Source organism: Vespa mandarinia, chromosome 9 (genome assembly GCF_050613455.1).
Source record: "Vespa mandarinia isolate Hongniang chromosome 9, ASM5061345v1, whole genome shotgun sequence".
Lineage (NCBI taxonomy): Eukaryota > Metazoa > Arthropoda > Insecta > Hymenoptera > Vespidae > Vespa > Vespa mandarinia.
In genome coordinates, this window is record NC_140818.1 from 5,060,001 (window position 1) to 5,082,187 (window position 22,187).

Sequence of the window (22,187 nt, forward strand, 5' to 3'; positions counted from 1 at the left end):
GGAAAGGAAAGGTCAAGAGAAAGAGAGAGAGAGAGAGAAAACCTAGAGACAGTCAAAAGACACATTTAAATTCTTACTGTAAGCTTCGAAGGAGATATATGTATATAATTTTTTTACCATTGAATGATTACTGTAAGAATGAAAATAGCTATTGCAAATATAATATAGGTAGATAACATTTTTAACGTTATGTCAACTGTAAAGAAAAACTCAGAATATCTATTTATTTATAATAATAAAAAAAAAAGTGACGCATTTTACAATCTCATTTCTTATGTAATTTTCTTTTTTTTTTTTTTTTTCTTTTTTTTGTACAATTATTAACTATATACGTAATAAACTTTCGAAGAGATATCTTTAAAATCTTCGTTAATCATTTTCCATTCGTACATATACGTTCAATTTTGATATTGTATACGTTTATATATTAAAATAGAGTTTATCCTGTATACGTATCCACGCTCAACTTTCTAGGATACACGAATATGATAATGTTCGATGAATTCCGCTTGACGTTTACGTTGGATGCGTTTGGCGGCGAATGCTCTTATATGGAACGAATGATAGATATACGAACGCTTGTTAAGCATACGCGAGATACATATGGAGAAATATGGTCGGCCGACGAATAATGCAATATCTACTGAATACTAATCGCGCGTTCACCGTGATATATTCGCGCTATATCAAACCTCGCATAACTTTCGTTGGGTAAACGTCGACGAGGAAGACGCGTGACGAAGGATAATTTATTTATCGGGATAATTATTTTAAACTCTCTTTTCCGGAACAACGACGATGACGACGATGAGGACGACGACAACGACGACGACGAGGACGATCGAACGAACGAACGAACGAACGAACGAACGAACGAACGAACGAACGAACGAACGAACGAACGAATGAACGAACGAACGAAGTTTCGGAACTATAAAGTAACTTACGTCGTTGTTGTTTTTTATCGTTCCGGTGAAGTAGAAAATTTTCGGACCGAGCCTTTTTGCTCGACGAGTAACAGTGACTGATGGCCCATCATCGCGCACCATTGTGTTCGGAAACGAATGGCCACGTATCTTACTCTCCTTCAGGATAGACGGTGCGACTTTATTCCCATGTACGCGCGCGCACACAATCGCCGTGCTATCGACCCGTCGAACAATTTCTAGCTGAAACCACGTGGTAATAACCTCCAATGCGGTGACACAGTTTTTCGAAAGACGCGAAAAGGAAAAATAATGATACGTGTCGTAGACAGGATTTTGATATATATTTTAGATCTAACGTGGTGTACGACACGACCTATACTTGGTTTAATATAAAAGAAATTTTTATCGATTCGTTGTAACATTTTACATAATTTGATTTAATGTTGTTGCATTTCGATTATCTGTTTAATAAATGTTTCCATGATTTTTATCCACGGTTATCGTCTAATTTCGTATCTTAATAGTATGCTTATTGGTCGTTAAATCATTTAATTATCTACGTCATCTGTTATCGCGTAATCATCTTGTCAAAAATCTATATTCCTACTCATCGTGCATTCAAATTATATACGAGCTAAGCGTTCTACGTGCTCCTTTCATTGGTAGAGAGAAAGAGAGGAACCGAGGTACATACACTCTCTACGTGACACTTTCGCGCGGAAAGTGTAAATCATGAAGGCCAAAAAGCCGTACGCTTTCGAGCGAGCACACGGTCGGCCAGATGGATCGTTAAACGCGCTTAATATGCAGGTAATGCGTCGAGACAGCGTACCCACCGCCTGTCCATATTAAATTCTTAGCGGATTCCACGCGTCGCGCTTAATGTCGTTCATTAATCAATGCTTTGTGTGAGCGCCACTAAGTGGGATCCAAATGTTTCGACAAGACGAGCTTATTTTTATTTTCAAGCCCGCTACCCTCATCCTCTATCTCTCTCTCTCTGTCTTTCTCGAAGAGTTTCGCCCCCATTGTGCGTTGCGTCGTAACGTTTCACCGATATACAACGTTGCACCAGACACCGGCCAATGCTTGTCCCGGTATATTACCGCCTGAATACATTGTAAGTTATGGGGCCCCATTATATGTAAAGCAGGATGTGTCAGGTCAGCTATACTCGTCCGTTCTCCCGTCCGAGGAGAGCGAAGACGTTCACGTGGGGAGCGCCTCGTCATTCTTCGAACGATTGCGTTAACACGACGGAGAAAGGACTTTTCGTCGCGTTAAAAAAAAAATCTAATTTAGAGTTAGGGCTAAGGATAAGGGTATTTGGATATTCAAATCCACAAATTTTCTCCGTAATATCGAATCTTTTTATTCGGCTACGGTAGAAATAGGTCTATGAGATGAAGAATTGTTTGTTAATTATTTGTTGTTTTTTCTTTTTTTTTTCTTTTTTCTTTTTTTTTTTTTAATCAAAGATCCAATTAAAGGCATCCTTCCGTTTATAATGTATCTGAGAAATGAGAGCTCGCTTTAATGTATACATTTTATTTGGTACCACTGGAGTTATTTTTTTAAAGTAGTGCGCGCTTCATATTCATCAGATATTAAAAGAAAATAGTGGACGCCGCGCGCCTACAAGTATAATATTCATATCTATGTATATCTCTTTACTTTCTGCGGAGAATATGAAATACGTTTTCCGCATATGTATTATTCAGTCGTTGCTTTTTGTTCGTTTCTCGGTCCGCCATTTTAATTTATATCAAGATAATTTCGTTGCGTAACGACGAAATAACAATTTCTTGTTCCTTCATTTATTTATGATATATTGTTAGCTCGTTAATTATCATGTTTTACTTTTGCTTATCTTTTTATCATTATTTGTCGAATGCATTTATCTAGAGTCATCGATGCATCGTGTACGTGGTAATGTAAGCGAGTTTTAACAGATGCCGCCACATTTTCCTTTCTGTCTTAAAAACATTCGGTGAGGTACCATGAAATTTTTGGTATGATGGATTTGCGAAACTTCATTTTCATTGGGAAATAAATGAATGCAAAATTGTTTAAGTAATTGGAAATATAACACGCAACGATAATAAAAAAAAAAAAAAAAAAAAAAAAAAAGAAAAATAACAGAAAAAAAAAGAAAAAAAAATAGAAATATACGAGGTTGACCAGCAAACATCGAGGATTTATTTGCAGTCGAATCATCAATGTACGACGTGTAAACCGTATATATCACTGTGAATCGTTAGGAACCTTGTGCATCGATGTTGTTTGATGTTGGACGTTGCTGCGGTGGTGGCATGCGGCGGAAAGGTTAATAATATCAATCGATACCGCGGGCAGAAATTTTTCATACTCTCTACCTGGTATTTGTGAACGTCTACTGCAGCATGGCTTATTGGTCGATCGTGTACGACTTGTGTGTGTGTGTGTGTACACGAGACACGCCAACTGACCATTATGCAGATTTCTAATGATTAGATATATCGGTCCTACCTCGGTAAAATGAATGTAATGTACCTTTGCAGAATTCTACCTTTGGTACGTTCATCCTGCCCCGTTGGTACTTCCCTAATTCGTTATCTTGACTAACGACCTCTTGTCTTTTACTTGAGAGAGAAAGGAGAGATGGTAATTCAATAATAAGTCGAAGAAATTTCCGAAGTTAATTTTGAACAATCCCAAAACAACAAACTTCACTATCATATAGGTTTAATGTATATAAGTAAATTATTCTATTTAAATAGTTTATCAGTCTAGAAATTTAAATAAGATTTCCATTTGAATGGAAAACTTCTTTCTCTCTCATGCGGTATAACTTTGCTAATAAGAAAATTGTTAAGATATCCTAATAATAGTTTTCAATTCTATATGGCCGATATTTAAATATGATCACCTAAGTGACATTTACGAGATAATTTATAACAATATACTTAACTTTATTTTTATCATTTTCATTGGTTATAAGTATATCAAATCTTGTTATAAAACATGAGATATAAATTATCGTATTGCCTTTGATAGAAAATATTTGAAAATAATAATGATAGGAAAAAGTTAATTCCTTTTCGATAAATTTAGAATAGTCAATATTTTTGATAGTATTAAAGTTTTATTCGATTACGTTTGCCGTGCGGTGGGAAGTACGTGCCAAAGGCTAAAGAGTTAATATTGTTACACAGGTGTTACCATAACGAGGGTCTTCTCGTGTCTCCTTAATACACAGGTCGTTGGTAACACCAGCCAAGTGGAAAAGCAGCGCGGTGCGATCTCGAAGCGTAACAACGGTAGGAAGACGTCGCTTTACTCTGTTTATGAGTGCAGTAATCTTTAAAGCGGCCTGCTAACCGTGACACCAAAAGAACGTTTCGATGCTACTAGAAGGCAAGAGCATAAGGAGAACATTTTCACGATCCTTGTCAAGTATATCGCATTCGTAACAATATATTCCTCGCGAAATATGTAATATATCTCGTGAGCTTGAAACATTAGTTGTGAACAATGATAAATAAGAAATCGTTCATTACTTATATCCACCTTTTTCTTGAATTTTTTGCGTGTATATAAAAAAACAAAAAAAAAAGAAAATGAAACAGAAGAAAGAATAAATGGAATATCACGACAAATGGAATTTTCAAAATGTTCAACATATGTCTTTTGTCCTTTTTGTCATTAATTTTGATCAGTTGGAAAAGTAGTTTGTAAGACGATGGTACAGTGTCGTGGACCCTTTGATAAAACCTGTGAATGATTCGTCGAATGTTAATGTACCATCACATTAATATTCATGAGTAGCCTATCTCTCGCGCGTCCCAACATTTACAACTGAAACGGATACGTATGAGGCTGTGCGAGCAGGCACCCTGTCTCTATCTCTCTCTTTCTCTCTCTCTCTCTCGGCTGCATTCCTTGAGAACCGAGTACGGTGACTTCGAGAAGAAACGACGATGCGACCGGCTCGACGCATTCGCTTTTTCGATGAATAAAAAGTGCCATAGTACGATTTTATTGAATCTACTAGAAAAGATACGTCATTGCGGAATGATCGGCTCTCTTAAAATTTCCTTCCAGGTCGGTGACTTTTTTATTGGATTACGTAGCTCGATATAGCGGCTGTAAGTTATGCTCAATATTAGCATATTTCAAGCTGTATAATTTATGCATCCATTACATCACCAGGGAGAAAGGGGAGAAAGTTAAAGGGGTGGACTTCGTACATTACCTTGGATTCGAAAAGGGGACGAAGTAGAACGATGACGACGACGACGACGACGACGACGACGACGACGACGACGACGACGACAACGACAACGAAGAAGAGGCTTACCATCGAAACGAGGAAGTCTCGCTTATTGATTTTATCTCCTAACAAAATACGTACGTTCGCATGATTAACTGCCTTAAATTCGGACGCATCAATTACGTCGCCTCGAAATATTCCAGATACCTATATAGTCTCGTTGGTTACGATACGAACATGCACGCGAGAACAGGTTTAATGCTTGCTACGGTTCATGAATAATTATTAAAAGATTTAAATTATTCTTTCCGATAAACATCGAACCATTAGGAAAAGCTGTAAATAAACGAGATCTTCGCGCCGTTGTACACATATACCTATTACGCGCACTCATAATATCGACGAACATCTTTAAAAGTACGCGCACGATGATAACATAGATAAATATTTACATTCATACACACACATATATATATATATACGTAGGTATACAAAATAATTAAAGTTAGACTTCAAAGTCGTAAAAAGAAAATAGGCTTACCTTTCGTCCAGCATTTTTATGTGGATTCAGATTCGATTATCATTAAGAACTCAGCAATAGAACTTGGCCACCGTCTGTGCGTTTCTGCGTTTCACATTATTATCTCAATGATAATATTAATTAAAGCGCCTCCGGCCAATCGTAATAACACTTTCCACGTAATATGTGCACCTAATCCGAAGTAGCGGCATATGGTCGAACATGCTGGGCTCTTACGAAGAACCTGTAACGTTCTCTATTCCGCTACGCTTCTTACTTCTCATGGACTTAAATTTTCCCATTAAAATGTTATACCGTTCGCCATTTACAGGTCGTACCGTAGATACTTTAGAAGGTAATATTATCGATCAGTCAACTCCAACAGAATGCGACGATGAAGAACGAACGATATGATGAAGAATTTCGATTTATGGTCTTCCTCTCTTCGATATTACTTACCTTGTTGTTGTTGTTGTTGTTGTTGTTGTTGTTGTTGTTGTTATTGCCATATTGTATCCGGTCAAATTCCTCTGGCGTTAATAAAGTATCCTTATAAAAATAGGAACGCACTCACCATAAAGAGTTATCTTCATAAAGCATGAATTTAAACAGGAAAAGAGAAAACGAAAATTATAATATTCAGATAAAACGGAGATGGGTATATGTGAAGCGATCGTTTTGATCTATTTTAAACGAATACGTATATAGTCAGTTAATGGTGATAAAAAATTTATATAAAAATCACAAGCTTGAGTTATTATGAATTATCAATATGTTCGAACAGCATTTATATAAGTGGCATGTCGTGCGAAATAGCGCTTACCTTGTCGTGTATTCGTCCGATCTTCCGTGTCGTACCGTGATAACGTTCCAGATACTCTCTCGTTAATTGTGAGCGGAAAGCAGTCGAGTCATACGTTATCCTAATTATGCACATAATAAATTACATGCGAAAGCACGCGTCGAGCTTTCTCCTTCTTTCTCTCTTTCTCTTTTTTTTTTCTCTCTTTTTCTTTCTTTTTTTTTTTTTTTCTCTCTTTACGTTGTTTTTAGTCAATGTTTGCTTATGTACATAAAACGTATAAAACGAGCATATTCGTCTTTTACTTTAAATAACATCGGACAGATATACATGTACATGAGAAAGGGGGGAGGAAGAGAGAGAGAGAGAGAGAGAGGTAGAGGAAGAAAAAGAGATGAAAAGAGAGGAAGAGTCGGTGAATTTACTGGGAACCATCTTCGAATGAAATCGTTAAGGCAACGGCACTTTCGCAATGAGAACGAATCAAGCAAAGCGTGCTCTCTACCCTTCTTGTCTCCTCTCTCTCTCTCTCTCTCTCTCTTTCTGTCTCTCTGTTTCTCTGTCTCTCTGTCTCTCTGTCTCTCCTCTTTCTCCGTACTGCGGTCATGGTAATTAGATATGGTATCTTTGAGCTAATTAAATCACTTTTTTACTTGATTAATTAGTAGTCGGTTGAGACTCGCCTTCTACGTTTCGTTCCATGGCGAGAGGACGGATCACGAGTACGACCCTGTGCACGATGCACCACTACTCTTATATATTCCAGCTCTCGCGATTCGTCGAGTTCTTTCCTTCACAGAGTGGTGCTCTTGCCGGCATCGGTTGAAAGGTGACGTTGTTCTGTGGTATTCAGGCCGATTTACCGCAAGTAGCTGCTTCAATGCGACCATGGATAAAACCGAATCCCATTCTGAGATAATATGGAAATAATACGAGAGATGTTTATGACGGAGAAGGTTTGAATCTTGTCGTTTGAACTTTCTTTAATAAAAATTTGACAACTCGTTCATCAAAATTGATTAAGAATTACATCTAGATTCATTGATAGGATTATAAAACTGATGAGATAATGAGCGTAGCTTTTAGATATTAATAATGAAGATAAGCCGAATATAAAGATAACGAACTAGTAATAATATCACGTGGTATTTTATTAAAATTATTTTTACGTAATTCGTTGAATGTGATTTTATTCGGAATTCAAAAAAACAATTTTTAAAAATATAGAGCGAGAGAGAGAGAGAGGAAGAGAAAGATAAAGAGAAAGGAAATTGAAGATCTTACATTTTCTACTTCTTCTTCCTCGCTTCGCCGTATCGTATAATGGATTTAGGGGACGAAGGTCGAATAATCTTGCGAATACGTTTCCGTCGGTCTCTGTCTTTCATCGTTGAACGTGATTATAATTCTCTGTTGGAGGATTCTACGTTGACTTTCCCCAAAGCCCAGGGATTCTTTCGGTCAGGATGAGGCAGCCGTTATGCGTAGAAATGAAAAAATTTTCTTTTATCGGTAGTATGGTAATAAAGTTTCCATTTTCGAGCTTCTCTGGTTTTCTCCAAAGAGAAACCGGAACTTTCTATGCCGATGGTTCGACTTTACTTCCATAGAAATATCAATTAATCTTCTCCTATGAAAAATGAAGCGTGAAACTTAACAAAATTGATATAAATCTACGTAATTAAATGTTTTATGTTGTATGTATCCTTACAAAATTACAATTAATTATTATATCATTTAAATATATTTTTTTTGTTTCGTAGAATTTATAAAGATAAAGGAATATTTTTCTTTATTAATGCCAGTTGAAATTTATTTATTTATCTATTTTTTTTTTTCCACCAAATGAAATTCTTTATACGATTGATTTTGCCGTTGAAAATATAGCAGCATATATGTAAGAATTAAAAATTTGTTTCGATCGATTTTACAATTAACACTTAGTAGCCCGGTCAACTTTATTAGTCGAAGTATGTGTCAAGGGTAATGCGAGAAGCGTTAAAAGGATCACTTCGTCGAAGATGGCGTTAACTGGCCGACGAGATAAGTGAACTCCTTAGAATTCAGCTGACTCCAATAGCCTCTCCTAGTCACCGTCGCATACGCTGCAATCTGCATTTTTAAACATCTCGAGAGCCTTGCCAAATGCCGCCTTCTTCGTATCCAAGAAGAGGCGAAGAAGATGCTTCTTCTTCAACGTCGGCCGTCTTTCGAGATTAAGGTCGCACCGAGATAATTACGCTTATTAACATCGCCGAGTGGTGGGCGTTACTTTCGTATCTTTCTTCGATCGTTCGAGATGTTACGCGACACGATGTACAGTAGTCGGAAATCACAAAAATCAGGCCAAAATGTGAAGGCGTTTTTCAATTTTACCTCGAAACTTAATGTACTAAAGGTTTCGAGGTTGCTGATTATGAATCTAAAGTTAATATTACAAAAATAATATGTTTGAAATATTTTTTGTAAGTATAAAATATTACATTATAAAATAAAAAGAAAAATGATAATACAAATTCATAATTAAAATAGATAGTTGGATAATAAAAAATGATAAAAGAATTGGTTGGTATGAATTAAAGTCAATAATTTTTACGTATTGGCATAAATTAAATTAATTATTCATATTATGTCTATCATTACTATTTCAATTACTATCTTAATTGTTAGAATTTACGTCAAACGTATTGTAAATATCAACTATACAACTTTTATAGGTTATTTCTGATTTACTCATGATACGCATTGTTGCTATAGGCGAAATTAATAGATTAACTGTTTCTGGCGTTAAACTTTTTAATTATTTTTGTGATAATTTTTTCAAACTGAAAATGTACAAATCAAATGAAACTAATAATCGTAAGAAAACATTTTTTGTATTTTTTTCTCGGGAATTCTTTCGCAAATTTCTTTATATAAAAAAAAAAAAAAAACAAATTTATTCTTTATATGAAAATTCATTGAAATTAATAATAAGAGGGGACAAATCCTTCAAAACTATACAACGCGTATTTGAAAAAATTATTTCGTATTTTCAATAGTATTCGAGAAAACGCGTAGAAAATTAATAGCTAGAAATATAAACTAATAAACTAAAAAATTTACTACAATTCTGAATAAAACGTGATATTATAGAATTTAGTCTTTATCTTTAATATTTATGCGTAAAGTTTTATCTTTTATGTTTTATAAAAAAATTTTGCAATTATACAACATTAACTATCTTAGACAATAACATTATAATTTTCTTAGACATACTGGCATAAATATTCTATTTATTTTCAAGAAAAACATCCATTTTGTATAATTAAAATTGATGTACTTAATGACTAAAGTTATGAACATTTGAAGCGAGCATTGTTTTCTTCTTCTCATGCAAGAGATGCAAGTATTACTCGAACGAAAGTCACTTTTGGACTGAATTATAAACTCAAGTAGAAACTGTTGGCATCTTTCCTCTCTACCATTCAATGCTTCAAATATCTGTGTATTCAATCTAACGATCCAAAACTTGAAATTTAAAACTTTATTTTAATGATTTTAGTCAGATTTTCGGGATTTCCAATCATTGTTAAAAGATTGGAAATAGGAAGAAATTTTACTAAAAATCATCTTATATTATGATGAACTATGTTTTCGTAACAATTATGTTTAATTTTTTTTTCTTTTTTTTTTTTCTGACTTTTTTCGGAATTTCTTAAAACGTTCTACGAATATATTAATGAACAGCTTGTACGATATATTTGATAAGATTAATATTTTGATTCATCTTGATCATACATTTTTTTATTTTATTTGAAAAATAATTCAGTATATACATTTTACATTTTTCTTTTTAATTTTTTCCGAATATACGACTGCATAATGAAATATTTTTCAAATAAGAAATCTTCAGTTTGTTCTTTTTTAATATTGAATTTTTATCAGATTGTAAAGAAAATATAATATCGAAATGAATAAAATAAATAAGAGGTGAGACTTATCGTTTGACTTTGATCTATAGTATCTTCGATATTGAATCAATAGAGGTAAATAAACACACGTGATTGGGGTAAGAGCGTATTCACAATCTTTGGATACTGTAACGTTGACCATAATGCAACCCTAACAATGACCATGTAAATTCACTCCAGAATTCAACAATTGATTATCGCTTGCTAGCCAATAGCTGAAGTCCTTTACATCTATCACGTGTTGATACACACGAATGTTTTTTTAACTTCTATTGACTCGAGTCATTGAACGGACTTTTGTTCGCCATATTACAATCTGATTACGACTGATAAACTGTTAAGTAGAACAAACAAACAGAAGTGCAGAAACAATAAAAACAAAAACAAAGGAATCCCATAGTCTCAATAGACAAGCTGCGAGAGATATTTGTTTAAATATTTTTCCAATAGCTACTTCTCTTTATTAATTTCTTTCTTTCTTTCTTTGCCCTTAATGCATTAATACGAATTATTATGAATTAATACATTGTGATGAATAATCGAAAAGTAATCAAATAGTATAGGCATATTAACCGACACGTTTCTGAAGATTATCGGAGAAATAAGAAAGTATAAGAATGGTGAAAATGTTGACGAAAGTACCATAAATACGTGCATATGGTAAAGTGTAGGAACGAGAGAGAGAAAGAGAGAAAGAGAGAGAGAGAGAGAGAGAGAGAGAGAGTTGGTGCGGCGTCGATCGGTTTATCCCGTTTTATTCATACAGCGAGTTACTACTATGCACGACGTGAAAAATCTGTTTTTCCAGAAAATATTTTTATGCGTGCCGAGATATTGTTTCTATAGTACTTACGTGAACGTATCAAGTTTACGCGTCAATACGTAGCTTTAATTCATCTTTAATGTATGAAAAAGAAGAAATATTTCCTTTTCTATTATATTGATAGATAAGACTGACAAAAATGATTATATTCTCGAAATATTTTCTTTTTTCTTTTTCCTTTTTTTTTCTTCTTTTTTTTTTTTTCTTTTCTCTCGAACGACTAAGATGCTTTATGTTAAAATTAAATCGGTATTATTGCGAATGAAATACATTGTTTAGAAATGTTTTTATCATAAATAATTATTTTTATCAAATTGATTCATTCAAATGCAAATATTATTATGAAACATCTTTTTCTTTTAAAGAAAAATTATTTAAATTCTCAATGATCATTTTTATTTGAATCTATCTAAGATTCAAATTATCCTTAACAGCTAAATAGTACAGTACTTAGGAATGAATCAAGTAGGTGTAGCATTATGTATTTCTTTCTTTCTTTCTTTCTTCCTTCTTCCTTTCTTCCTCTTCGTTGTAAGTTTTTCGTAGCTCTTGCTTCATTGTTTCTTTCTTTCTTTCTTTCTTTCTTTTGGCTTTTTTATTCTTAGCCTAGAGGTAGTCGGGTTGATACACGCGAACGCCCACGCCAGTCGAAGCACGCGTACCGTACGTAAGGCCAAGTCGAAGCTCCGATACACGTCGTAGGTCGTACACGGTCGTCGGTCGTTACCTCGCTTTTTGTGGTAACAGAAATGAGGCGTCAAATGACTAAGGCTGGAGCTGTGTCCGTACCAGACTTCGCCCATTTGTTGCAGAGTTTCTTTCTGACGTCCAATTGAGTTTGTGGTTTAACTCGTTGAGCCGTACGAACGCATCTGTGTTACTCGAACTCTCGCGTTTTACTTCCGCTTAAATCGACCAAGCGTTCAGGGTCGACGGAAGTTTAGCGCGAGAAAGAAACGACAAGGATATTACCGGCACGTTGCGTTTTTCTTTTCGGTGGGGTCGATTATTCTTCGCCAGAAAGGGACATATATCGATATATATATATATATATATATATATATATATATATATAAATATAATATAACCCTGTTATATTTGATTCTGGATCTTACACGATAAGAAAAAGATTTGTTTTAATTTCATAATATCAAATTGATAATACCGTTATTCATTTTTATTACGTAATATCCATAAATCAATGCTAATTAAAATTCATTTAATAATTAATATGCTAATAAGTATGTTAGGAAATAATTTCGAAAAATCTAGCTCGTTGTAAGGCTATCGACATTTACGTCGATTTACTTTCTCGAAGACTTGTTATATCGGCTTTCGATCTACGATACGGTTCACAAACGACTAAGGGGATCGGTGTATAAAGAGCGAGACGAAGGAGATGGAGGGTAGAAACCGACGATCGAACCAATATCTTGTCGAAGCGCGAGTTTCCTTTCAGACCTCATTACCTTTTCTTCAAACGATTGTTCCGCTAAACACTCGACGAGCAAATTGCTCGTCGTTAACCAAGCCGTTCTCTCGGACGAATTATACGTAGAGAGACGATTTGATGAGCTCGCGGGAAAAGGAAGCGGAGCGCGATAAATTTGTCAATTTTAAATACGATTACCGGTACCTCGGAGGTTCGTTTCAAGAACGAGGATGAAGAAGAGGACGACGTTGATGGTAGTAGTAGAAAGAAGTAGTCACAGAGCAATTATTTTCAGGAACTCTTGCATTTCTTTCCTCGTTTTCCTTCAATTCTTTTCTTTCTCTCTCTCTCTCTCTCTCTCTCTCTCTCTCTCTCTCTCTCTCTCTCTCTCTCTCGATACTATTTCCTATAGCTTGGTCCTACTATCCAAGCTCTCCTTGTCCTCATCATCTTTCTCTTTTTTCTTACTTCAACGATAGTACTTGATTTTCTCTTCGTTTCTCGTGAATTTCGAATTATTTCTGTCCGTTTTTGTTTCTTTCTTCTTCTTTTTTTCTCTTCTTTTCTTTCTTTCTTTTTTTTTCTTTTTTTTTTTTTTTTTTTTTTTTTTACTTTTTTTTTACTTTTTTTTATTTAGACAAAGAGAAAGAGCCGCACGATGTTTCTGTCTCTTCTATTCCATTTCTCTTCGAAACCTTTATCCTCTCCATCATCCTCTCTCTCTCTCTCTCTCTCTCTCTCTCTCTCTCTCTCTCTCTCTCTCTCTCTCTCTCTCTTTTCTTGCTTTATACCCAAACTTTCTTAACAGTCGCGGAAACACCGCCATTCCGTTTCCATCGAAGCAAGAACAAACGTTAATCTATTTCTTGTTATCTTCGTTCATGGAATCGCAAAGTAATCGTTTCCACGTTAACCAAGTTACATACGTGGGATGTTATTTCTAACAAAAGTTCAATGTTGAATCACTATTATACATTTTTATATATTTCCCTTAATGTCATTGAAAAACAACACGTGACATCGGTATCCTAAGATAGTTTGATAAAAGATATTTTTTTACGAATTTCGGTATTTTATCTTGAACACGAATACGCGAGGGAAAACCTTTAAGATTTGTTACAACGAAGAGAAGAAGAAGAAGAAGAAGAAGAAGAAGAAGAAGAAGAAGAAAGGCTAACGAGGACGAGTCGAAAAAATTCTCTTTCGAGTTTCGTTGAGAAAATTTGCATTTCCAACGAGGAGTTGAGAGTCGAGCCTTCTCACTTGAGAGCAAAGAGAAAGGGAAAGGAAAAGGGAAAGGGAAAGAAAAAGGAGAAAGACAGGAATCTCGAGAAGAAGCTTTAAGAAAGATGGCTGAGCGTTTCGCGAGTTCCTTACAAGGTTACGGAGCAATTATGGAATTCGTATGATTTTAAGTTACACAAAATAAGAAAGGGAGAAAGAGAAAGATAGATAGATAGAGAGAGAGAAAGAGGGAGAGAGAGAGAGAGAGAGAGAAAAAGAGAAAGAAAAAGAGAAAGAAAAAGAGAAAGAAAAAGAGAAAGAGATTATCGAGCTAGCCGGTACCGGTTTTTTCTTTGCCATAGCTCTTCACCGGCATACTGATCCATTAATAACTCTGATGTATGTGAGAATTTCTCGTTACGACTGGTACAGGCAGCGCATGCCATAAATTGACAGTTTCCCTGGGGGCGCGCAATAACTTCTACAACGTAAATTAACGAATGAGTTGCAGTTTGTACTTTGGAGTGACGTCGCCTGCTAGTTCCGCCGCTTTGACAAGCTTAAACAGATTCTCCTGTTGCCGAACGACTTTCACAGTTGGTTCCTCTTACCCCTCCCGCTTCTACCTCTTCCTTTTCCTTCGCTTCCTTCTTCGTTCCCTCCTTCGAGCGCATCTCCTCCTACCTACCGTCTTTCCTCTTTACCTCTCTCCACCCTCGTCTTAACGCCCGTCTGATCTCGCGCCGTGTAATTATTTTGCAAACCCTTTCTCTTTCGTGCCGCCTCTTTACGAACATTCGCTATAAACGACGATCGATCGTTTCGTTAACCGTTCCGACTTCTTCGTGTTCGTAAGGATTATATAGTCGTTCGTTCAATCGCCAGTGTTATATCCTTTCACTCGATATTTCGATTGTTTTCTTAATTTATGATATTAAGTCACGAAGTTTAACTTTTATTTTCTCTATTTCACGACGATTTAAATTGCAACTTAATACGAGTTACCTACATTATATTGCATAATGTAAAAATAAATCTTTTTTTCTTTTTACATTATGTAAGGATACGATCTCAGTAATATTATATACGCTTAAATATATTACGAATTTAATTGACTCGAACGAATCATTTCACTTTTTTCCAGAGACAAGATAAAATAAAGAATTTTTGAAGACATCTTGACGAGCTTGATTCGTTTCTAATAATGTAGGGATGCAAATGAAGGACGAGTGTCCCTCGAAGAGCGATGCAAATTGTGAAAACAAAGGCACCGAATTGACAGTGAAGGGATGCGCGTGAAATGCGGTGATGCGAGACAAGGGACTCATGATATATATATATATATATATATATATATATATATATATATATATAACTCTCAGACGACTAATAGAATATATCAATCAATCAATCAGTCGTTCGATCAAAATCAGCCGCTTGCAGTCCAATGCAATAGAATTTGCTGCTGTCGGATCAGCCGATCTTAGGTATTTTTTCTTTTACCTTTTTCTTTTTATATCTCGTGATGCATAAAAGCGCGATTTTACGAAACAAACGTAAAGAGTAAACCAAGTAGAGAAGCGAAATGATTCTCTACAACAGGAAGTCTATAAAGAGAGCGAGTAAGTTCAACATCGAGGACAAACAAATACAAAGACAGACAGAGAGAGACAGAGAGAGAGAGAGAGAGAGAGAGAGAGAGGGTGAGGAGAAAAGATGGGAGGGAGGGAGAGTAAGAAAGAGAAAGCGCACGCGTTTGCTTATTAGACGAGATTCTCACTTCTTCTCTCTCTCTCTCTCTCTCTCTCTCTCTCTCTCTCTCTCTCTCTCTCTCTCTCTCTCTCTCTCTCTCTCTCTTGTTTACACTCATTTGCTTCCCCCGTTCTACTCGACTTGGACGGACACGCAACCGAAAGCAACAGTCGCCGATAAAAAGACCGATAACGAAGACCGAGTAGGTTGCACTTACTAAATTTCTTGCCCGCTTATAAATCTAAAGGGTACCAAAGGGCTTCTGGTCGTTTACTTGGTAAAACGATTAATTAGAGAACTTGTAATTAGGCAAGACGAACGGTACAGTTATTAGCCGTTACATAATTATTCTAGCTATGTATAATAATATAACTGTAGTATTTACTTTATGTCTGTGAAATATCGATTTTATCGTGACGTCACGCATCGACCGTACCGACCTTCATATGTTGGTCGTTACTTTCAGCTTTCAATTTATTTTGTAACCTTGTTTAGACGTAAAGATTTCTCATTAACGTTTCATATACATATTTCGAAAAGTTACAAAGCCGAGCTGGCAGTGTCGAAAAGCATGCGTCGATTTACAGGACGTAATTTTGACTTGATTCAATATAACTCGTTCCAACGATATTGTTTAATATGGATCTCCCGTCTGCTTGCCATGTACGCGAGCCTCTATCTGATATGTTTAATTATATGGATAATATATTACCACGCAACGTTGTTGGTTATATGCACCGGTGTGTAAAGCGAAAATGTGTGCAGCGTGCGAGATAAGCGATGTGAGTATCGAAGATCCTTATCCGCTTGGACGAACGAAATTTCAATTTATGTAGATAATATTTCTCGTTAGATACGTTGTGATTGCTTTTTTTTCTCCACGCAGTACTGATTGAAATTGATCGAGAAGCAATATTTTTAAAAAGGAAAAATAAAGTGTTCAGTGCCAATGTTCGCAAAGTTTATCGTTACGAGTATATATTTAAGTTATAATGGGAGCTACGATTTTGAAAATAAAATTGTTCCCAAACGATTTTTGTTATCGTCTAGTGTAACGTATAATTGAATAATCGCAATAACTGTCTGGACGTGCTTCATGTGCCTCGTCAAAAAGCTTGAAACGGTGTTTTTGCGCGTACACACAAAAAGAGAGACAAAAGAATTTCGTCGTCATTTCATATTTTTTGAAAAAACGTATATTTCACATGTTTAATTTCATTCACGTAGCGTTGTGTTTCGATTTTTTTCTCTTCCACTTTTCTCCTGTCCGCTTTTTCTCCCTCCTTTCTCTCCCTCCCTCCCTCTCTCTCTCTCTCTCTCTCTCTCTCTCTCTCTCTCTCTCTCTCTCTCTCTCTCTCTCTCTCTCTCTCTCTCTCTCTCTCTCTCTCTATCTTTTGTTGTCCATTTTGTATTTTCATAGAAAAACAATAAATTTGGTCGATGGAGTTGCCACAGCATCGTGTATTATTTGTATTCTCATATTTTTCTCGTGCCGATTACTTTTCATTTTTCGTCAATATCTATACCTACTGACAAATTAATATTCAGCCAATACGTGTATAGCTAACGATGCAATATCCCCACGCCGTTTTCCGAATAATGATGAAAAACCGGCATTGTTTGACTTTTATCACGATCTGCTATGATCGAAAAACCTTTTCGGTCTTTACTCTCCGTTTGCGACGATATAACGCTGGCGATAGTTCGAACGATTCTCTCCTCTACGAGGTTTCACTTGATTACACCGTAAATTATCTCCGAGAAGAGAACCGTAGAATTAAAGTTAGACTTTGCCGGTGGAGGAAGAAGATTCGCTGCTTAAATTCTTTCTCACGTTCGTTCGTCGCAAGTTAAAGAACAAGTTTGCGGGTTTGCCCGAGGATGAAAAAAGAGAGCGGTCGACCGTTCGCGATATAAAGTTAAATTCCTCGCACGTTCGATTTCGATTTTTTTTTGTTTCTCCTCTCTTCTTTTTTTTTTCTTTTTTTTCTTTTCTTGCTTTCTTTTTTATTTTTCTTTTTGTTTCTTACCATTGGCAAAAAATATCAAGAACGTCAAGAGTTATCGTGAAACGGAAAGTTTGAAATATCTCGATTCTATTGAACAATTTAAAGGATAATTTCGATTGATATTTCATGGATGCATATTTTGTTTCATTTCAGCGTCGTCGAAGATATCCTCATTGCAGTATATTTTTACGTATTATATTTTCGTCGGAATTAAATGTACGAACGAACCTCTTCCTTTTTTTTTTTTTTTTTACTTTCGGTAATATAATTTCTTTGAAATGTTAATGTCATTTAAAATTTATATTCGCTTTCGTTCATTTGACGTTTAAGATTTATTTTCTTTTAAGCAAAATCGTAATGCATTCTTAAGAAAGAGATCGTAGGACATTTAAAAATAGTTATCTGAATAAAGGACTGTCGTCTTTGATCTCAATGTGATTCTTTTAATATCACGTGACACGGTGTTCAAGACATTTCCTTTTTCGTTATCGATTGAAAGGAAACATTGACACCAACGTCATTCGAAGCGTCGAATGCAGAAGAGGGAGAGTTCCGCCTATGAGGACGATCAAACTCACGCGTGGCGCGTACCCGTCGACGAAGGCCGTTTGTGCGTTTGATCGCCAAGGAGGAAAGCACGATGGGGTGTAGTGGGTGGTGTGTTCGGAAACTTGAAAGGGCCTCCTCTAATTTACTGCAGGTACTCCTCTGTAACGCACCCAAGTCTCTCTCTCTCTCTCTCTCTCTCTATTTTCCTCCTTCCCTACCCCCCTCTATCCTTCTCTTTTGAACATGTTCGTTACACTGTGTATCAGTTTGTACACACATATACGGTTGATCTACGTGTTACGTTTGTGCGTAATACCATAGCTATTCGGCTTCTGTGTGTTCTGACTAACCTCGATTCCGTAGCAATTTCCGGTTCATCTGCTGGCATATCGTCATTGTATAAAGGCGATTGTAGATGGTGATAGAGAGAGAAAGACATAGAGAGAGAGAGAGAGAGAGAGAGAGAGAGAGAGAGAGAGAGAGAGAGAGAGAGAGAGATAGAGAATGAGATATACGTCGAGGACGAACTACTCAGGATGGCAAGCAACATCGAGGGATCCGTCTGGTTATGATGCAGGAAATAGATAATCGAACGCTTAATTACTTCCCAGCCAAGTAGCGAAATGAAGGATCCAGAATCTCCTATCACGTACGGATTTATTAACTTTGCTCGCTACGAACTAGCTTTCATTTAAGCAGCGTTAATTAATAGTATGTCATCGGATCATAATTAACGTATTTTGAACAATAAAAGAACAAATACTTTAGTTTACTTTTCTCTTACGGCAAAGAGAATACTGTTGGGAATCATTGAACCCCGTTTAAGCTTCATTCCAGGATCCTTGCATTTTAACGATAATTTGACAGTAACAAGGCTGAGCTTAATTACATCGCGTTCGATATCGTGGGCCGATCGTGTGTCTAGACTAAAACGAATTATTCGGCGCTTAAATCGAATAATCCAGCGAATAAAATGGATTTGGGCATGGGTCCGATAAAACGCACTGGCAGTGAATTTACGACGTATTTAATGATCGTTCTTCGAACTACTTCGTCGTGTGTAATCATCAAAGATATGGGACTTCATTCAAAAGATGAGGGGTAAAAGGAAAATAAGGACGATTCAAGTGAATAGAAGGGATTGAACTTTCTTTATTTTTTCATTAAAAGAAGATAATGTTTTTTTTTTTTTTTTTCTTCGTTTTTAGTATTTAATAACTTTCAAAAACTTTCTCCTTACTAATCTCTCTCTATCTCTCTCTCTATCTCTTTCTCTCTTTCTTTTTCTCTCTTTCTCTTCCCTTCTTTCGTCGAAAATAAGGTTTACGCTTTTGTTTAACGAGTCGAGTCAGGAATGGTAAACAAATGCACGTGATTGGGACATGATCGTGACAGAAGCGTAATCTAATTGTTTAAACGTGTTCGCGTCTCTTTACAATGAAAAATCAAATGAATAACATCCTTACGTATAACTATCTTGTAAATAAAAAGGATAGATGTCCTAATTCGCTCTTAAATTTAACAATGTCTATTATTGTCTATAATTAATCATTCGATAGTTAGAGTCTCATACGACATATTTATCATATGTTTGGCAAGCGAATTTTCTTCTTATTCGACTAATTCAACGAAGTATATGATATTTTTTTTATAAAATTGGATCTTATATGAAATGGAAAGAAACAATTTTGTTTGAGGCAATGTGTTATGCGTTTATATTTAAAAAGGTAAGGCAGGTGCAAACCGTGCGGCACGTGTATTCGTTTACGTATATATGTATGTGCTTTTATGCGCGCGCCTCGATGCGGAGGGCCAAGAAGGCGTGAGTTTGCGACCAGCGGGAATGACTAAGGTACTGAATACAGGGTAACTGAGATAATTATTTCCGTGGTCGGTCGGCCGGCCCATTTAACCTATAAAATTTGCATATACGGCTCTTAGGCAGCTCGTGGCTTCCGAAGTCTTCAGTCTCTCTTTCTCTCTCTCTCTCTCTCTCCCACACTCTCCCTCACTCTTTTTCTCTTTCTCTCTCTTTCTTTCTCTAAAGTTTACGCTAACACTCGCTCGCTCGCTCGCTCGCTCGTTTTGCGTTTTAATAAAAAGTCTTTGCGCCTGGCGTGTTAGCGAACATTTCAGAAAAATTTATTCTTCTCGTAGTCGTCGTCATCGTCGTCGTCGTCGTCGTCGTCGTCGTCGTCGCGCGGTCGGACGTTATTCACCGTCGCACGAAATGCCTTCACCGGAAAAAAACCTACGATTCATTTCTTTAATTTGGAGAGACCAGTCGGACTATGCGAACAGCTGCGCTGGCTCGAAGGTTCGTTTAACTTACTCGAACGTTTCATAATGAGATCTATCGGGGTAAAGATTAAAACTGGAGAAATAGAAAAATGGGTCAAGTTATAAATATATGGATACGCTTTATTTATTAAAGAATTTTAATATGTATTAATGAAATTTATAATGCAAGATTATTTTTATTAAAACTAGAACGTTTTTATCAATGGAAGAATGATTTAATAAATTTTCTTTTTTTCCACAGATTTGACAGATCAATAAAATTATCTTTATCATAAATAATTATTACATAGTTAATAACTATATTAAAATAGTTTTACTTCTGAATTTGATTTATTCTTTATTTAAAAAATATCATATTGGATATTCAAATATTCTATTTCTTTCTATATCTTATTTACATTATTTCTTTGCACGTTCGTATTCGATGATTTTGCGACCGTGATAATATAAACTCGCAACGCCAGCGGTGAATCTCAAATTCGTGATCCGTCTTTTCGTATGATAGGTACGTATGTATGTAGATAAGTACATACGTATCGCCGGAAGGCAGCAGGAGTGCCTCGCGTTCGAAACGTTCTTGAGAAAACGTATAGCAGTTTTTCCAGCGCCTATATTGAAATTCCTTCTGATTGAATTTCGATTACCGACTCCGGTCACCGACGGTGTCGGTAGCGGCTGCAAATAGAATATGACGTACAAATGTAGGCAATCGGAATTTCAGAATTTCCACAGATATATGCGTATTTTCCTGAGATCGAACGTTTTTCCCAACGTTTATGCGTTCAAAACATTAAACTTCTTAGCGAGAATTCGTTTGTTTCTCTTTTTTTTCCTCTCTTGATTTTCTCATTTACGTTACTAATTTTGTTCATCTCATGGGAATAATATGACGAAAATTAACGTATAATTTCCATAGATGAGATATTCAACAAAACATCTATATATACTATATTAGCGTATATTATATATTAGTATTAGCATGATTGCATTAACATTACAATTATTGTAATCAATTACGAATGTATTATTATATCTTATTATTATATATCGAAATTATTATTTTTTAATATAATCAAGCTAGATTATAATGTCTCATATGTACGTTTATCTGACGGCGATTGATTAATATTCTAATATAAATAAATTCCATTATCATTGACAATTTTACTTGTAAGTTTATCTATTATATATACTGTATTATGTCGAGTGTTATTTCAAGGGAAGGTCACGTAAACGAAACAAAATAGGATTGCTCGCTGCTTATTATCCCATTGTAGCGTAGTATTCGCTAGCGATGACAACTCTCTAGATCGTGTCCGATTCCGTATCAAAATTCTTTCGAATTTTTATAATAATTACAATTTATTTTTTAACAATTCTTGGTTCAATAATTTATATTTTATTAATCTTAATCATTCGTATTTAGTTTTTTTTTTATTTATATTCAATATATATCGTTTATGCATATGTATATATTATACACATCATCCGTCACCGTTTGGCCAATGCTAATTCTGAGATATTGGTTTAATTATCAAAAATAGAAGAAATAAAAACCACAAAAATTGAAAGGTAAAGACGATAAATAATTCATTTATCAAAAATATATTGAGAATTATTTAAAAGAGAACTATCTCTTTC

General features: G+C 35.5%; 1 long non-coding RNA gene across 30 annotated transcripts in view; it reads left to right on the forward strand.

Annotated features, from left to right (window-relative positions):
- Nucleotides 1–22,187, forward strand: part of LOC146872768 (uncharacterized) — a 248,702-nt gene that overhangs the window by 10,128 nt on the left and 216,387 nt on the right. The window lies entirely within an intron of this gene.